This window comes from Arachis hypogaea, chromosome 3, assembly GCF_003086295.3.
Source record: "Arachis hypogaea cultivar Tifrunner chromosome 3, arahy.Tifrunner.gnm2.J5K5, whole genome shotgun sequence".
NCBI lineage: Eukaryota > Viridiplantae > Streptophyta > Magnoliopsida > Fabales > Fabaceae > Arachis > Arachis hypogaea.
The window spans coordinates 121,933,159-121,946,482 of NC_092038.1; positions in this window are offsets into that span (position 1 = coordinate 121,933,159).

The window sequence follows — 13,324 nt, forward strand, 5'->3', positions numbered from 1 at the left end:
ATAGGATTCTTTTTAGTGTGTAGTGTAAGACAAAAAAAAAAAAAACAAATTAACTTATTACTAATGGATTTCATTAATGAAAATAATCTGTTGGTTGATGAAATTTTAGATGAATTTTTTTGTCAATAATAAAGGAGATGAATTTTCACAAAATTTACCAATAGACATGAAAATTCGCCAGTAATTCAAACAATAACGTTGCCCTTTTTGTGAGAATTTATTACTGACGAAAAAGCCATCAGTAACGTTGAAATTAATGTTCACTGCTGGAAAGAGAAAATACACACAATAACACAAACACAATTCTCTTGGTCTCCATGAGTGATGACTATAACTAGAAGAGAAATAATGCATGAGTCAAGGGAGAGAGTAGTATAGGTTCTGAAATGAGAAGTAGCATAGCATGTTCACAGAAGTGAAGTGATAGAAGCAACTAACTTTGAATGAAAGGACCAACACAACTCACAACGCTAAACACATTTATCTAACTAATGATATAAATGCTGCTACCTGCTCGACCCACAAGACCCATTAATGCACCAAACGTGATAAAGGTGAGGCCTTGGATTACTAGTGTTAAAACTCATTGCTATTAATGTACTATGTTAGTAACGTCATTCTCACATCTCCTTTTGTTTCAAAATAAATATATATCTCCAGCAGCTAGCGAGTCGTGCATTAACAATTAAGCTATGGATTTACGTATCTAATCGATGAGTTAATGAGAGCTTTGTTATGGGAATATAGCCAACTCTCATCGTATCGTTTTGTGTTGCACGTATTCTCTATTAGCAAATTTCTAGTTGTTGTATGTGACTGCTAGCTTTTGTTTATAGACACAAAATACTGAATCAATGTATCTTGTTAGAAAATATTGAGAGAATTGTCTAGTGGATAGTTAGTTAGAGAATTATAAATAGGTGTGAGAAATATAGATTTGTAAGTTTAGCATGTTTTTTATTTTATATTTTTAATAGAATTCATTGTTTTTATATTTTTCAAGAAATCTTCTTTATTCAAGAATTTTCTGCTGCTTAATTTCTTCTTTCACTACAAAACTGTTCTCTAGGATTTTCAATTCTTCTTTTATGGTATTCAGAGCCTATAATCTTGTTCATCTTTATCATAGAGATTATCTTCTATGACTCTTTTAAAAAGACTTTCTCACTTTTCTCAGATAAACTCACTCAAGACAACTATAGCACATGGAGACACACGACAATATTAATGATTCAGAGCCTCTCGATGGAAAATCATTTATACAGCTATAAGATTCCGCCGCAGTTCGTGACTGATGAAACGACCAAAACAATTTTTGAATCGACAAAGTACAAGACATGAAAATTACAAGATTAAACTCTCACTACTTAGCTTATAGAATTGATGACTACCAGCATCAAGAACAAGGTAATTCATCTCTCACAATTTTATGAAGTTTGGGAAAGAATTGAAAAAAACTTTGAAGATGCTTCTGTTTCACAGAGTTTGAAATCCCAACTCAAATCAGATAAGAAAAATGAAACTTTCTGAACAAGATTCGGAATGTTGTTGATGCCTTTTTGCTCTCGACTATGAGGTACTTGACTCAAATCACATACAAGTAATAATCGATGGTCTTAACGAAGACTATACTGTATACATTGGTTCGGTAATGTCAAGGCTTTGAACTTTTAAGGTTGCAAAGACTGAATCTTATCTATTTGCGTTTGATGATATACTGGACAGGTTCAAGAAACCTGATGTAGGTATGTCTGTAGTTCATTATGCTTAATCCTACTCCTCATCATTTGAATATCAAAGAAGTGGCAACTTTTTGTAAGTGTTTTTGGTATACATAAGAATGAAGAATGACACTTTATGCAGAGAATATGCAGAGTGTTTTGGAAATGGAATGTATTTCTTTATTTGATATGTAATCATCTATTACAATATAGCATACTTCTATATATACATATTCCAGGAATGCATCATCATAACTAATGGATAGAAATCTAAATTCTTCTTAATAGAATTATAACTAATTCAAATAGATTCTAACTAATTCTAGTTAACTTATCACACACATCACTAATATCTTCCCTTAACACCCCCTCTCAAGCTTAGTTGGGATTTGATTCCTAACTTAAGCTTGGACTTAAAGCGATCAAAAAGTTTAGACGACAATGGTTTAGTCAACAAGTCTACTACCTGATCTTGTGCCGGCAGATTAACAACAAATACTTGTTTCTGGTTGACAAGCTTCCGAAGAAAATGCAATTCAGTTTCAAGATGTTTACATCTGCTATGCATAACTGGATTCGCTGCCAACATACAGGTACTTTGATTATCACAGTAGATAGTAGGTGTAATCATTTGTGGTACTTGTAGTTCCTTCAAGAGATTTTGAATTGCCATAATCTCCGTTTGAACCAATGTAACTGCACGATACTCTGCTTCTGTGCTTGATCTACTCACGTTAGACTGTTTTTCACACTTCCAGACTATCAAATTACTCCCTAAGAACACAAAATACCCACTCACAGATCTTCTATCATCCAAATCTGTCGCCCAATTTGCATAAGCAAAAGAAATAATTCGATAGTCAGTGCATTTGCTAAATATCATTCCTTGATTAATATTATCTTGAAGATATGTCAATATTCGCTTGACTGCTTTCCATTGTTCAACCGTAGGTCTGCTCATGAACTGGGAACACTTGTTCACTACAAAAGCAATGTCTGGCCTTGTTATAGTCAGATATTGAAAGAGCACCTACTATGGACCTATACTTTTTTGGATCTTCAAACACCTCTGAATCATTCTTGTGTAACGACCTTAATGAGGATACCATAGGAGTGGGCATAGGTTTAGATTGATGCATCCCTGCCCTTTGCAGCAAGTCATTCGTGTATTTTGTTTGCGTAAGTAGGAGTTTGTTATTGTCCAAAAATTCAGCTTCCAGGCCCAAGAAGTAATTAAATTTGCCTAAATCCTTCAAAAAAAATTTGTTATTTAATGCAGCAAATAAATCATCAATTTCAATAGGATTGGAAACTGTTATAACAATATCACTAACATAGATAATCATATATATAACGGACATAGATGACTTTCTAATAAACAAGGCAACATCGGAAGTAGATGTATAAAATCTAAACTGCTTCAATGTTTGGGATAGATAGGGATGGAAAAAATCTTTGGTTGGGCGGGTATCCGTGGAATTTACCCGCCGGGGAGCAAGTTTGGGGGGAATTTTTTTCCTGTGGGGGGCGGGAATGGGTACCCGTATAATAAACGGGGCGGAGGCAGGGGGAGAGGTCCCCGCTCCGTGGGTATCCGTTTATTACCCGTGATTATAAAATTACAAAAATGCCCTCATATATATAAGTTTCTTGAAACCCTATCCCTTAAACCACAATTTCTGTGCCTTTCTCTCACCCACTTCACTCTCACACACGAGCCTCTCTCTTACAGTCGTCTCACTCAATCTCTGATCTCCAACACCTCCCACCTCCTCATTCTTCCTTCGAACTGCGTCGCCGGCGTCCTCACTCTCAGTCCTTCACCTTCTTCTGTCTCTGCCGCCGCTCACCTTCCTTCATCACTGCCTTTGCTCACCTTCTTCCATCACTGCCGCCGCTCACTCTTGCTCTCACTACTTTACTCATTCTTGCTGCTAGCTTTACCGCTGCCTCTACCTCTGCTTCATAACGAAGCCTCAGATCTGCGACATTGTTGACAAGCTTCCTCCAGCAACGTCTCTGCTCCACGATACCCTGACGCCTCTCCCACCACGACTCTAGGTCGCCTCTGCTTAACGACGATGATGACGACTATACTCTGTCTCTGTGGCCGGCCACCTTAAAATAAATTCAATGTTTCTGTTAATTGATTAAATTGGTTTTAACGTATGTTTTGATTTTTGATTGATGAAATTGCTATGAAATTGGGACATTGGAGTTAGGGTTTAAATTCTAGTTATGTGAACTGGTTTTAGATTTAGGGTTTTGATTCTGTTAATGTAAAATTGGGTTTATGTTTAGGGTTTGAATTTTGTTGATTGATAAATTTGGATTAGAGTTAGATTCTATTGCTATAAAATTGAAATTAGGGTTTGGATTCTTAACTTTTTACTGTAAAATTGGATCATAATACTGAGATTTTTGTGAAATTGTTGTTATTTACTGAATTTTTTCTTATTTTTTTCCTCAATTTCTCCAAACCCCGCGGATATCCTAATATCCGGCGGGGACGAGGCCCCCATTCCCCATCACGGGGACGGGGCGGGAACGAGGATGGTTTCTGGAGGCGGGGGCATGTCCCCGCCCCCATGGGGACCCGTTGTCATCCCTAGGGATAGAGTCTTATACCAAGCCCTTGGTGCTTGTTTGAGACCATAGATTGCCTTATGCAATTTGCAAACCTGGCTAGAGTTCTGAACAGCATAGCCAACAGGTTGTTTCATGTATACATAATCTTCTAAATGTCCATTAAGAAATGCATTATCAAAATCAAATTGTTTCATCACCCAATCTTGTGTCAAGGCTATAGTGATGATAATTCTAATAGTTGTAGGCCTTACTACAGGGCTGTATACCTCTTCATAGTCAATTCCTTCTATTTGGTGAAATCCCTTAGCTACAAGTCTTGCTTTGTATCTAAGGATTTCACCATTTTGATTCTTTATAATTGCAAAAACCCACCTACACCCCACTATAGTGGCATTTTGTGATGGTTCAGTCAGAGTCCATGTTTTGCATTTTCGAAGAGCTTTCATTTCTCTGTCCATAGCCTTTTTCCAATGTTTATATTTTAAGACTTGGTGTACTGTAGAAGGAACTTCATTAATCAGATCAATTTCTTTAGTTGTTGTAGTCAGAAATATTTGGTGTTTGGTGATTCCAGATTTAGATCTAGTCACCATATGATGAATGTTGTTGGTCTCAACTGTTGGGGGAGAAGTTTTTGCTATAGAGGGTAAATAAATTTCAAATCCAGATATGGGAATTCATGATGAATGGGTAAAGGATTAGGTGTGGTGGCTGAGTGTTGGTTATCAAGGGATGTACTTGTTGAAGGAGATGATGGTATGAGATTGGTGGCACCAGGACCAGATTGTATATCATTTGATGGTGAAATAGTTGTGTTTGAATTTGAGAATGTAGAGTTAGTAAGTGTATTTTCTTTCCTAAAAATAGGTACGCTATTAGAAAGTGCTATGGTTGGACTTGTGTGTTGGCTATAGATGGTTGAATTAGTGCTACTTTCTGCAGAATGAGATTTGTTAGTGAGGAATTACGAAATAGTGTATAATAAGAAAAGACACACTCATCAAAGATAACATTTCTTGCCAAATACAGTTTTCCATCTTTGGAAAGACATTTATAACCACTATGGCTTGCATCATATCCTAAAAACAAGCAAAGTTGGGATTTATAGTCAAATTTTCTGTTGTTGTATGGCCTTAGCAAAGGATAGCAGACATAACTATATACTCTAAACTTTGAATAATTTGGTTTCTTATGAAATAAAACCTCAAAAGGACTCTTGGACTTGAGAATAGGAGTCGGTAGTCTATTGATCACATGAACGGCAGTGGTAAAGGCAGAATCCCAATGTATTAAAGGCATAGAAGCTATAGCTAAAAGAGATAGACCAATTTCAGTGATGTGTCTGTGTTTTCTCTCAATACTTCCTTGTTGTTGGTGTGTATATGGACATGACATTCTATCAAAAATACCATGAGCTGATAAGTAGGAACTAAAAGACTTTGATAAGAACTCTTGTCCATGATCACTTTGTAAGGATTTAATTTTACATCATGTTTGATTTTCTATGTAAGTTTTGTTCTTTTGAAATGCTTCTAAGGTTTGACTTTTGTTAACTAAAAACTAAAGACAAGTAAACTTGCTATATGCATCTAAAAAACTGATGTAGTACCTAAAGCCATTAAATGAGGTAAATGGTGCTGGATCCCAAATATCTATATAAACTAATTCTAAGGGAGTGGTGTAAACATGTTCAGAATTATGGAATGGCAATTGATGCATCTTTGCTATGGTACAAAATTCACACACTCTATGTTGTTCATTTTGACTACAGAGGCTTAAACCATATTGATTCATAACTTGAGATACAATTCTTAAGGCACTATGACCAAGTCTTTTGTGCCATAATTCAGTATCACTGAATTTGCTGGTCTGTGTCTTAAAGGCTATAGGAGGAAAATCTAACAATTTTTTGTCATTAGACTTATTAAAAGTATGGAGTTCAGATATGCTAGAATTAGGAGGAGAATAATTAGAATTAATACAAGAATATGAATTAGGCACATGTTTTATTGAGTTATGATTTGTTATAGCAAAATTGCTATCACGTACACAATCAGTAGTAGTAGAAGGAATACATGATGGATTATTGTTATATGCTATAGTAGGTGGCTGACTATTATTATTCTTTGAAAAAACAAAATTACACTTGTTATGTAAAGAAGACAAATTAGCAGTAGAGTAATGTCTTGTAGTATGATTCAAATCAGTAGTTTTAGGTATCACTAAATCATTGAAGGAGTATATTCCTCCTTCAGCTTTGCCTTGTAGGAGAAGTTTCCTGGTAACCTGATCACGAATCAAACAGAAGTTAGGCCAAAATTCAAAATAAACATTGTTATCCTCAGCAAACTGTGAGACACTTAATAGATTTTGGGTAATGGTAGGAACATGAAGTAATTTGGTTAATTTAAAACAGATAATTTGAGATTTATCATAAAGAAGAGTAGAACTAGAATTTAAGATAGACACTCCCTGACCATTACCAATGAATAACTACTCAGGGCCTTGAATTGATTCAGTGGTATTCAAGAAATTAGCTTGCTCAGCTGTAATATGATGAGAAGCACCCGAATCTGCATACCAAGCTCCATCATTTGTTGGTGTTGATGTAGATATGTAGGCCTTTGATTGATGAAATGAGGTTGCTGGAGGTGGTGGAAAAGAGTTTGCATATGGAATTGGTAGTTGAGATGAGGTGGAGGAGGAAGGATTTTGTAAACCTCGGTTAAATTAGTAGATAATTAGTCAATAAATTAGTTTTTAATAAGAAGGATTAGAAATATGAAAATTATATCAAATTAGGATAGAGCTCATCAAAACGAGAACTTTGACACTAATTTCAAAGAAAATAGTCTAAAATTGAACCGAACGGGCTGAACCGGACCCGAACCGGGCTGTCGGTTCAACCTTCCTTCTCCCTCATTTCAGCAGAAACGTAGCTGAAGCTCCAGGGAGAAGAGAAACGTTCCCAAACCCTACGGCAAATTTCAACCCGCCGTAACTTTTCCGTCCGAACTCCGATCGCTGCACCGTTTGCGGCCACGCGTCCACCGCGTCGAGCTCTATATTTCTGCTAGAACAATTTCACTGATAACTTGTTTAATCACTCTCAGCCTTCTTTTCCCCCAATTTTCAAAGTTTCAATGGGAATGTTGAATTTCTTTGATTTCTGATGTTTTAGGATCTAATTAGCTTGAGGAAAACATTTACTCTTGCTTATGTGAAGCTTGGGTAAGGTGAGGATACGATAATTTTATTTTAATTTCATTAAATCTGAGCTTTGAGTTTTAAATTGGGTATATATGTGTTATAAATGTGTATTAAGTTGTGAATAAATAATTGGAACTTGAAATTGTGAATATTGCAACTTGGAGGAAGCTGATTAGTTAAATTTTGAAGGGGCTGCCTTGGTTTTGAATAAATTGCTTTGGTCGTTACGTGGAAATCGACCAAGGTATGGTTTAGGTTTCTTGCATTTAATATATAATGTTCTGTGAAAACTTATACTAGATGACCATAGGATAAGTTGGAATGCAGGTGTATATTAATGTTTAGTAATTTGTTGTCAAATATATTTGGTTGGTGCTTGTGGATTAACTGGTGATTTGGGGAATTATTGATTTGAGGTATAACTATTGTGGAGGTTGTTATGACAATGAGGTATTTTGTGTTAAAAGCCTAGAATTTGTGAACTATGATTCTTAGTTGAATTTTGGTTGTTGGATTTGAATATTGTACAAGTTTAATTGTTGATCTGAGGTAGATTTATTATGGTGATTGTTATGATGATGAGGAAGGGTATGTTGAATTGAAAAGAATGCAGGTTTGAACCCGAAAAGGGTGGCAAAGTCTGAGTTTTAGAAAAGATGCTGCCGAAATTTTATAAAAATTAGAGACTTTATTTATATGATTATTTAAAAAGATTTAGATTCAAAGGTTATATGGTTTGATTTAGAGTTATTAAGAAAATAAGCATGTTTTAAGTTTGATTCATTTAGAAAAGAATGAATTATATTTTGAATTAGAACTATTGATGGACGAAATGGGAGGTGTGATAATGAAGGATAAGGATTGAATATGATTGACATATAATGATGAATGAGATGCGATTGAGAATGATGAGGATGTCGATGAATTATAATTGAATTATTTATATGGCTTATGAATTTGAATAATCTGATATACGAGATTCCCTGGATCAAGTGCCGTGGCTTGCCACCACGTGTACCAGGTTGAAAACTCGATACTCTGTTGACCCTACAACGTAAGTGTGACTGAGAACTATATAAATTCCCGGGAATGTTACCCACATTGAGCAATATTGATTATTTGAGAAAAAGTTATGCATAGACTCTTGGGGATGCATGTCGGGGGACAATCTAAGGACAATTCTGACTTGTCGGTTGGCTGGATAACCGACAGATGAGTCTCATCAGCCATAGAACAGGCATGCATCATATGCATACTATTTGAACTACTTGCTTGTGCATTAACTGGGTGTGCCTAAATGTATTTGCCATGCTAAATGTATATTTGTTACCTGCAGTATTTGTAACCTTCCTGTGGTTGCCTTTATCTGTTTATTTGTCTGTGAAATCCTGATGGAGATGGAGGTATGGAGGAATGGCAATATGAGATTTAGGTTTAAGGTTAAGTTAAATCAGGTTTACATATTCTTAGAAAACCACCTTTTATGCCTTCTGTTTAATACTTTAAGCTCTATAATTTGAGTGTTGGCGTTCTAGGATTGCCTCTGCCATTTCCAGGACCTTATATATTATGTGTGTGACACATTTACCATACTGAGAACCTCCGGTTCTCATTCCATACTATGTTGTTATTTTTCAGATGCAGGTTGAGAGGCATCTTGTTAGGCGTCTGGACTCTTGAAGCGGAGTGGTTACCGAGTTATTTTGTTATGCTATGATGTATATATATATACTTACCTTTCTCTCCACATAACTTATTCTTTTTTATCCTCCTAGAGGTGTATGGAGAGGCAGGATTTTGTTTATGTACATTTGAGTTTTGGATATGTATATATATGTATATGTGTGTATATTCTCCGGCCAGTCTTGACTTCGCAGGCTGAGTCAGGAGCTCGTTATTTTATATCTTTGACTCTCTGTTCCTGTTTTGGGTTACTTTACACTTGACAGCTGTAGCTTTTTTAGCCCGCAAGTTAACTCATTTCTCGAGCGTTGCACTTTTATTTCGCGATTTTTTTTATTTTCTCTATTCTTCAAGGCTCCTAGCATGTTATAATTCTCCTGCTATTATATGTACTCATTTTATTTTAGAGGTCGTAATACCACACCACCTCTATTTTACGACTTAAGCGTAAAACTTTGTGTGGTAGGGTGTTACAGATTTCGGTACTGAGCATCAAAGTGATGAAAATAATTCTAAACTACATGGTCAATTCTTCCACATAATTGGCATTGTGGCCTCTGATTGGTGAACCGGCCCCCTCCTCTCATAGACCTTCCTCCCCTACCTCTACACCATGGTGGCCTCAGTAATCGTGCAGGATGTTTCGGATACACCCAAAATCGTCCTTAATGCCATTATATGAAAGGCATGGAGATGTTGTGTGGAACTGCTTCCATCGTTTTGATCTTGCTTTTCAGCCTAATTCCACAACCAACTCTACACCAATGCAAATTCCATATAGTAATACACAACCACCCCTTCCATCCTCCAATTTTTATCAACCTAGGGCATATCTTACCCATTCCTCTTTAGTAAGTGAAGCTTCTTGGCTACCGAACTTAGGAGCGAGTCATCATGTCACTTCAGATCTAGAAAATTCCCTTACAACATCACCAAATCCTTTGGATAATGATCATCTCTTTGTAGGTAATGGGTCAGATATTCCAATTACTCATTTTGGTTCTTCAATTTTTTTTATTCCTCCACAAATATTGCTTTTCATGTAAAGAACTTACTTCTGGTACCATAAATTACTCAAAAATGTTGAGTGTTTCTAAATTCGCAGCTGATAACCATGTCTACTTTGAATTTTAGCCTGATTATTGTGCTATTCATGATTAGGATACCAGAAAACTTCTCCTACAAGGCATGTCTAGAAATGGCACTTACTCTTTTGATAACCTTCGAGTACTAACAAATTTGTCTAATACCTCAGTACAGATCCCTGATAACCTATCTAATTCTAGATCTCATGTTTCCAAATGTAATTAGAATAACACCGTCGATTTATGGCATAAACGATTGGACCATAGTTCTCTTAAGAGAAAGTATGGGGAGACAATAAATTTAGTGTACAATATGTACAATAGAGGTAAAAAGAAAATTAAGATCAGATAATTAATTAATTATTTAATTCAAATTTTAAAATTTAAAAAATTAGGATTAATATTTAAATGCATTCACACTATTATTCCTAATCTCACCATAACCTCCAATTCATCCTCGTCATCATCATGACCACGTTCTCCCGCCACCGCTTCTGTTCACGGCCACAATATTACTGCCGCTGCTGTTCAGGAGTCCAGCGCTTTTGCAGTTGTTTCTATTTTGCAAACGTCTGATTGCCCCACACCAGCCCTGGACAACCTCTTTCGCACTGCCCACTTACCTCCGACTGTGCAGCCTCCCTTGTAGCCAGTTTGATCATGGTTACTTCTTTTGTTCATTAATCTTCTTTTTCTATTTTAATGGCCAATTTAGGATAGTCTTTTTAGTAGGTATATAGATGATTATTTTAATTCTTATGTGGATAATTATTTTGATTGAATTGTGTTTAGTTATATATAATTAATATATATTAATTCATTAGGTATGCAGATGATTATTTTTATCCTTAAGTGGATGGTTATTTTTACTAGGGGTGAAGTGGGATGATTATTAATGAAGGTGAGGGTGGCAGCTGGTTGAGAAAGCAGAGGATATTGGAGTGAAATGCTTTGGTAAATTAGGATTTGGAATGGTTATTTTTTTGAAATAACTAACTAGATATTTTGAAATTTGAAATTGGGGGATTTGAAATTTGAAATTTGAAATTTGATGTGAAATAACTGAATGAGAGTTTTTTAATTTCGGGTATCTGTGAAGTAATTTTCTTTATATATCCCTATTGGGTTAAATAACCAGCCCATTGTACACATTGTCAAAATTTTTCATTATCTCCCTAGCAGGATTCACTTCAAACTGTAATGGATGTTATGAATAAAAGTTCTTTGCATTTTAGTTTTCATTCTGCTGCTAATCTTGTATGTGAAATCTGTCATTTAGCTAAGATTGCATAGATTATATTTTTCTTTAAATGATACTGTGTATATGACACCTTTAGAACTTGTCTTTGTGGATATCTAGGGCTGCTCTTGTAATATCAAGAAGTGAATTTAGATATTACATTTCTTTTGTTGATGCACATTCTAAATACACATGCATTTTCTTACTCACTAATAAATCTCAATTTTTAGTAGCTTATCAGAATTATAAAACATTCATAGAAAATCAAACTGGACAGAAAATAAAGGCTTTACAAATGGATTTGGGAATGAAATTTATGTCACATGCTTTCACTGATTGTCTTGTAATTGAAGGTATACGTCATAAAAAATCATGCTCCTATACTCATCATCAACAAGAAAGTGTTGAGAGGAAGCATAGGCATATTACATAAGTAGGTCTCTCTCTTTTAGCTACAGCTTCTTTGCTTATGCACTTTTGGAAATATGCCTTTTTTAGTTCTGTTTATATCATTAACAGACTCTCTACCATAGTTTTTGGTAACAAAAGTCCATTCGAGGTTCTTTTTAAGTATCAACTAGATTATACCTTCTTTAAAATCTTTGGATGCATGTGTTCTTCTTTCTGAAGGCCTTATAGTAAAACTAAATTTAATTACAAATTTGAACCATGTTTATTTTTAGGATGCAATTCAAATTTCAAAGGCTATAAGTGTATGGTACAAAATGGTAAAATTTATATGGCTCGAAATGTTTTGTTTTATGAGAATACTTTTTCATATCAGAAATTATTTTCTAACACTCTAGACAATGATGATTCTTCCAAGAATAATCCAAATAGTGGCAGCCAGCTTAAGGCCCTTGCATTTACCAGTATTGATTGAACTTCACCATAAATGTCCTCATCTAATCAAGTTGCAAAGTCATTGAGTATAGGTTTAGACACTGAATTACAAATTACAAGTGGACCATTGCACGATATGGCATCTCCTTCTCACTTAGGCTTGGACACTCATGACAGTACTTCTATTCATGAGAATGAGGATATCAGAATGTCACCCACCTTCAGCATCTCATACCAACTCTCCTCCAGACATGATTCCTATTAGTGGTATTGAAACTAGCCTTCCTTCTATTTCTTCAACAAATGGTCATTCGATGACAACAAGATTAAATTTTGGAGTGTTCAAACCAAAAGTCTTGACTGTTCAACAAACTGATCTACTGCACAATATTTCAAGGACTGTGACTGAAACTTTACAATGTTTTCACTGGAGAGAGGCAATGGATAAGGAGTTTGCTGCTCTCTAGAAGTGCAAGACATGGGAATTAACAGAACTATCAGTTAATGCCACAATTATCGGAAGTAAGTGGATGTTTGCTATAAAAAAAATGCTAACGGTGATATTATGAGGTATAAAGCAAGACTTGTTAGACAGGATTTTCACAAGTGAAAAGTATAGACCATAATCAAATCTATAGTCCAGTGGTAAGGCCTTTCACCATTAAAGTTATCTTAACTATTGCTGTCTCATTAAGTTGGCCATTGAGATAGTTTTATTTTGATAATACCTTTCTCAATGGCACCTTAAATGAGACAATATACATGATGTAACCTCAGGGATACTCTACAAAGGGTGAACAACTGTGTGCAAGCTAAACAAAGCCATTTATGGTCTGTACCGAGGACTTGGTATAAAACATTATCTACTACTCTTTAATAGTTTTGATTTAAAAAAACCAGATCTGATGTGTCTTTGTTTGTTAGATTTTTTTTATTCTAATGTGATTTACTTG